This window comes from Rhipicephalus sanguineus, chromosome 10, assembly GCF_013339695.2.
Source record: "Rhipicephalus sanguineus isolate Rsan-2018 chromosome 10, BIME_Rsan_1.4, whole genome shotgun sequence".
In the NCBI taxonomy this organism is placed as follows: Eukaryota; Metazoa; Arthropoda; class Arachnida; order Ixodida; family Ixodidae; genus Rhipicephalus; species Rhipicephalus sanguineus.
In genome coordinates this window covers 152,754,387-152,760,924 of record NC_051185.1, presented here as the reverse complement: position 1 = coordinate 152,760,924, position 6,538 = coordinate 152,754,387, and the positions used below count along the sequence as shown (strand labels likewise).

Below are 6,538 nucleotides of genomic sequence, written 5' to 3'. Positions count from 1 at the left end.
TTGACTGTGTTTTGGGAAGGCTGTCGAATAGTTGGCTGAGCTCGAAATAGTGCAAAAGTGCAGTGCTAGTAAGTCTGCCTGTTCGTCTAAGGTTGTCTGCATACTAGGAGTTGAAAGAATGGGGATGGTATATGAACTATAGTTGCCGGTAAACTTGTGCACCTGATCCCACATTCTTTTAGATGTGATGGAGCTGTTTATAGATGAGACGTATTTCTTCCAGGACACTTTTTCAGCCTGCCTGCGGATAAATCTTGCCTTTGCCCTTGCCTTTCTAAATGATACGAGGTTGTCTTGTGTGGGGTATCTACGAAAAATGCCCCAGGCCTTATTTTGCACTTTCTTAGCCTGTGTGCACTCCCTTGTCCACCAGGGTTTAAGTTTCTTATTTAAGACGCCGGAGGACTGTGGGATAGATTGTTCGGCTGCTGCGAGTATGCATGTAGTGATTGCCTCATTCATCTCATCAATGCTTAACCCTTGAAGCACCTCTATTTCTAGGGCGGCTTTTTCTGTGAACAGCGCCCAGTCTGCAAGATGTAGTTTCCAACGAGGTGGTCTAGATGGAGTAGTAGGGAGGGTTTGTGTGAGTTTTATGACAGCAGGCATGTGGTCACTGCCATAAACATTATCTATGACGCTCCACTTTAAAATCACAAATTAGCGATGGCGAGCACAGTGCTATATCCAGGCAACTCGTAGCTCCTGTGCTTGGGGAGCAGTAGGTGACGCTACCAGTATTTAAAAGACATATGTCATTGCTGAGGATAAAATCTTCGAGGATTTGTCCTCTGATGTCGGTTGTCCTGCTTCCCCAGAGCGTTCCGTGCGCGTTAAAATCCCCTGCTATAACAAATGGTTCAGGCAGTTGGTCCAGAATGTGCTCTAAATCCTTAACAGTAAAATGCGTATGTGGAGGAATATAAACGGAACATATGGTGACAGTTTTATGAGCTAAAATAGTGACGGCCACGACCTCAATGTGACTGTTGACTGTGATTTCTCGTGCTGCGATGCCGCTTTTGACGATTATCGCCACACCGCCAGACAACCGGCTAGCGTGAACGCGGTCGCGCCGCACTACAGTGAACCCTTTAAGAAAGTTTGTGTGTTTTTCTCCTAGATTGGTCTCCTGCAAGCATATGGCCACTGGAGAAAATCTATTTAGCATTTCTTTTATGTCACCTATGTTATGAAGGAGTCCTCTGCAATTCCAATGGAGAATAAAAGGCATCTTGAGAATAAGAGTTTACATAAAAGGAAGTTAGAGGTGAATAAAAGATGTGGAAGCTTGAGGTGACATGTCTGAAGATAATGTGGTTGTAACAAAAGGAACCATAACTTTTGAGGTTATGGAAATGCAAGTTTGTTTATTTTACAGGGCCTTTTTGAGGCCCTGTAATTAGGGTTTTGTCCTTTTTGGAGCGGTCGAGCGAAGCTCGCCGCTCCCTAGACGCTGCCTGCAGCGACTGGCTCGCGGTAGTGTCCATAGCCTCCGGGGAAGCGTTGGACAGTCGCTCTAACGAGCGTTCCGTGCGCCTTCTGGGCTTCGTCTCAGACGACGAAGCCTTCGACGCAACTGTTGCCGAGGTCGATGGGACCCCCACCGCTTGCCCCCTGCCCTGGCTCGGGCCAGTGCATGTCGAGGCCTCCGGTGTGGCCGTCTTGAGTGGGGGCAGAGCAGCCTTGGCTGCATCCACCCTGGGGGCGAGTGACGGTCGCTCCAGTACGCTACGCGTAGCTTGGGCGGCCGCCTGGTGCCGTTGTGGTGCTGCCCCCTGTTGCACCACTTCGGCGAAAGATTTTCTAGGAAAGTATGGAGAAACACGATGCCTTGCTTCGCGGAAACTGATGTTTGAATTTGATGGTGATAATTTCTTTTTCTTTCTTCCATGCTGTGCAGGATCTGGAATAGGCCGCGTGGTCCCCATCGCAGTTTGCGCAGTGGACCTCGGCATTGCAGTCATCGTCTGTGGAGTGTCCCGTGGTACCGCACCGTGCACAGGTAAGCTGCCCACGGCAACTCTGCGAAGCATGGCCGAATCGTTGGCACTTGAAGCAGCGCCGCGGATTTGGAATATAGGGTCTTACAGGAAGTTTGAGATAGCCCGTTACTATTTCGTCGGGCAGTGTGCAAGAGTTGAACGTTAGTATTATATGCTTAGTTGGAATTTCTTTGTTGTCTCTCCTCATTTTGATACGCTGTACCTGTATCACGTTCTCATCTTTCCAGCCCGCCAGGAGGTCGCTATCGGTGAGATCCATTAGGTCGTCGTCCGAGACGACACCTTTAACAGTGTTCATGGTTCGGTGGGCGGTGACGGTGATGGGTTTGTCCCCAAACGCTGTGAGGTTTGTCAATTTCAGGAATTGTGACTTGTCTTTTAACTCGACTAGAAGGTCCCCACTTGCCATCTTGGTGGCCTTGTGCCACTTCCGATGGTCTCAGTGAGGCACTTCGAAACAAGAAACGGTGAAATGTTTCGCGCTTTCTTCTCTGTGCTTTCACAGTGTAGGACATGATACTTTGGAAAAGAGTCTTCTTTCTTCGATAAGAACTGAACGGTTGCATCGTTGCGCCCCCTTTTATGGGGACGATCTGCTGAGAAAGGGTTAGGTGAGCCCATGAATAAGTTGTGTCTTCGGTAACAATGCCAGCCACCCACCATCGAGCCCAACAAGGGGACACGACAGAGGCTGTGGTGTATCACGCCCTGCCCTGCCAGCTGTACATTATCACTATAACCGAATATGGTAACCCAAGGTTGGAACACCACACAGGGTTAACCCTCGCCGCCCAGAGAATGGAAGTAAATTGAAGAGAGGAGATGACAGGAAAGATTAAAAGTGAGAGGGAAAGACGAAGATGAGGGGAGAGAGAGACAGGAAAAGGCGACTGCCGATTTGCCCTGGGTGGGTCAGCCCAGGGGTGCCGTCTACGTGAAGCCGGGGCCAAAGGGGTGTGTTGCCTCTGCCGGGGGGCCTTAAAGGTCCAATCACCCGGCGTCGGCTCAACCCCCAGGATCCCCTTTTCCCCGGACACGGCAAAGCCACGCACGGCTAGGCGTGGGAGGGGGTCGAAATCCCCCCGTTAGCTCGGGTCCGTGGTGTCGCTACACACCAAACGCCTGCTTGCGCAGACGCCCCTGCGGGGGCTTAATAGTTAGCTTGAACTTGCTCCTATTTTCAGTGTTCATGACTGCACATGGTTGTTTACTGATAAACACTACGGCCTCTAAAAAGTCCGCCTCGTTAGTATAACATTTAAGATGTCTGCATAATCGAGCTGGTTTGAACGGTTACAGTCACCAACTGATTTTTCGGGCCTGGCGGGGACCGAAAAAAATCCGAAAAATCGAACAGTCTAAAAGTTCGTTTTCGCTAAAAATGTTACATTTATTGCACCAGGCAGGCTTAAAAAATTCCTTGATGCTGCCTTGCCTCATACTACGCTTGGAGGCAATTTGGTTTGCCCGTATTTGCGCCAAGGTGACATCGTCACCGTAAACGTTGGACAAAAGTGTCACCGCGTTGGCGATCTCCGCCGCCGATGGATGCGGGTGGTCATCCTCGTCATCATCCGAGCCGCTCCCGCTGTGGGACAACCTGGTGAAGAATTTCGTCGTCTGTGGGCTTCGTGCACGAAATAGTGTCATCCGCACGAGCGAAATGCTTAAATGTGATCATGGCAGGTACATGCACACGCGCATTAGGTCCTCCCCGCCATCGGTGCCGTCCCGGGTCATCCGCCTTGGGCTCTTTGGCAGCAGCGAACCCGGCATGCCTAAAGCAATGCGCGATGGTATCCGGCTTCACTGCCTTCCAAGCTTCGGTTAACATATGTCGACCTTGTAGGCCTTCCCACTGTCAAGGCTGAGCAGGTGGGCACGGTAGTGTGCCTTGATGTTTCGGATCACGCCTTGATCTTTTGGCTGGAGCACGCTTGTGGTGTTAGGCGGTAAAAATTCCGGCCGAATGACCTCAAGGTTTGGCACGCTACCGTGCGCGCCACAGTTGTCCACAAAAAAGATTACCTTCCTGCTTTGCCGCACAAACTTGCGGTCAAGCTTCTGTATGTATTGTTCAACGAAGCCTGTGTGATCCACGCCTTGGAATTACTGTCGTATTCCACAGGGAGGGTTCTCACAGCCTTAAAACACCTCGGATTTCTCGCCTTCCCAATAACAAGAAGAGGCAGTTTCTCCGTACCGGTGGCGTTGGCACGTACCATGACTGTTACGTGCTCCTTGCCGAGCTTCCCGCCGCAGCATGATTCCCCCGAAAATGATAGGGTACGATCTGGCAGCATCTTGAAGAAAAGTCCCGTCACGTCACAGTTGAATATGTCCGAAGGAGCATATTTAAGCAAGGCTTGCAACTTCGTGTCATGGTAATCGGACACAATAGTCTGATCCACTGCTCCACTTTCACCGCCTACTTTTTTAACAAAATTCCGTGCCTTTTCTTGAAGCCACGAAGCCATCCGTCAGTAAACTTGAAATCCTGAATGCCCATTTTGAGAGCAAACGATTCGGCCTTTTCCTTTAACAAATCTCCCGACACGGGCAGGTTCTTGGCCAAAACTCCTTTAAGCCACAGCTGCAGAGCCTCTTCAAGGGCTGGATGAACGCCCTTACTGTCGTTCTTCTGGCTCTTGTGTGAATTCTCCAACGCTGTCAATCTCTTCGTGCGATTTTTGGCATAGTCGGTACCGTTTGCTTGGAGAGGTGGTATTCTTTGGCGACATCAAGCTGTGAACGTCCACTCTCTATTAGCTTGATAATGGCAGCTTTCTTCTACAACGTCAGGGTCGTATAGTTCGCATGCTTCTTCGCACCACCTGGCTCTCGCGATGGCACAGATGGAGGAGCCATGGCGTTGAGCACACAAAATTTGATGCTGCAGATAGCCGCTGAGAAGCACACGTCTCGATGCAATGCGACACAAAACGCGCAGAATGGCGACTGAAACAAGCTGCAACAACAATAAAAAAATCCTTCCTCCGCCTCGTCCCCGTATGGTGCGATGACGATAGTACTGACCGAAGACGAAAAAAATGGCGTCCCGTGCCGCGTTTTCTAAAGAGCAGACACGGCCTCCGAAACTTATAATGTGGCGTGCGCTTTCCAATCTCGGAGGCAGGAAAGCCATTTGAAGACCAAGCTTGGCCACGCCGGCGGAAAATCCAACATGGCGGCGTTCATAATGATTTGGGGCGTGGCTTAAAACGAGCGATTTAGTCCGATAAATCCAACTTTCGGGGGCAAATTCGTCCTAAAAATCGGTCAAAAACATGCATTAGCTCTATGGGATCCCTGATGGTGCATTTATGAAGTTCGGAATATCTAACAAGTCCGAATTTTTGGAGTACGAAAAATTGGTCGGCGACTGTAGTTGGTGACTTTCCTCAAAGAGTTTATTTTCTATGTTCATTTTATTGGTGCCATGGTTGCCAATATTCTGGTACGGGTAGTGTTTACCTTTCAACATTTCAAAATTTTAGTCCTGTCGTTTGTCTCAATCTTAATCCACACAGCTGCTTCACGTGTTTTGCACATGTACTTCTTTAAAAAATCTTTTTGCTTAGATTGTGGATTTTTGTGACATTAGAAACCAATATGTTATTAATGCTATGTTCACACACATGCATTGACCCAATTCAAATTAGCAAGCTTTTACTGTTCTAAACCTTATGCTTCTTTCTGCTGCAGGTTCACCTTGGCCTGGGGTACAAAATGCCAGTACTGAAGTGGCAGTTTCTGATGAAATCGGCCAGTGATGCCAAATGCACTATAGACGTAGCTAGGCATCTTTGGCCAGCTGCGGAAGCATCCCAGCGGAGCCTCACTGGCCAGGCTTGTTGGACCGTTCAAAGCTCGACGGTAAAGGCGCCGGCAACGCCAGAAAAGGTGGATGTTGTGAAGGGTGAGTGAAGTCACCTGCTTTCAGAAATGTGATTATGTATGTTAAGGTAACCTGGTTGAGCTGTCAGCATTCACGTACTACACACGTTAAATAATGCTAGAATAATAATGAGTGGCTATTGTGTGCATCTTTTTTCTTGCATGCGCATTTGTGCGTTATGTCTTTTTTTGTATGAAACAGCAGCACAGAAATAATTTTGAGGTATTATAGTATCTGGCAAGAACTCTTAAGTTCTTTCATATTAGTTTGAATGAAAAGCCCCCGGAAAATAACGTAGATAATTGTGCCTTAATGTGGACATCAGTTTTCGTGCAATCTTTGCAGCTTCAATTGCACTCTTTAAAAAAAGTATCAAGTACCTCACTGTTTTTGAAGTGCCATGCACAATTTACTGCTTGATCATTTATTTATGCTACATTTATTTCTGTCATTAAATAAACATATTGAAGACATAGATTTGCATTTAACAGCATAATTACTGAAAAAGCTTTTAGAATGCCTTTATAATGCCCAGTGTGGCAATATTATTTGCTGAATTATATTCTGTGGGATTCACAGCTAACTATGATTTTTTTAACTTCCACTCTCAAATTTGTAATATGTGGCCTATAAG

General features: G+C 48.0%; 1 long non-coding RNA gene across 1 annotated transcript; it reads right to left on the bottom strand.

Moving 5' to 3' along the window:
* Positions 1-3,371: 3,371 nt before the first annotated feature.
* On the bottom strand, positions 3,372-5,387 carry LOC125760188 (uncharacterized). Its single transcript, XR_007417821.1, has 2 exons — positions 4,746-5,387; positions 3,372-3,569 (listed from the first exon to the last, which is right to left on the bottom strand). It is a non-coding gene; the product is annotated as an uncharacterized LOC125760188 (long non-coding RNA).
* Positions 5,388-6,538: the final 1,151 nt, after the last annotated feature.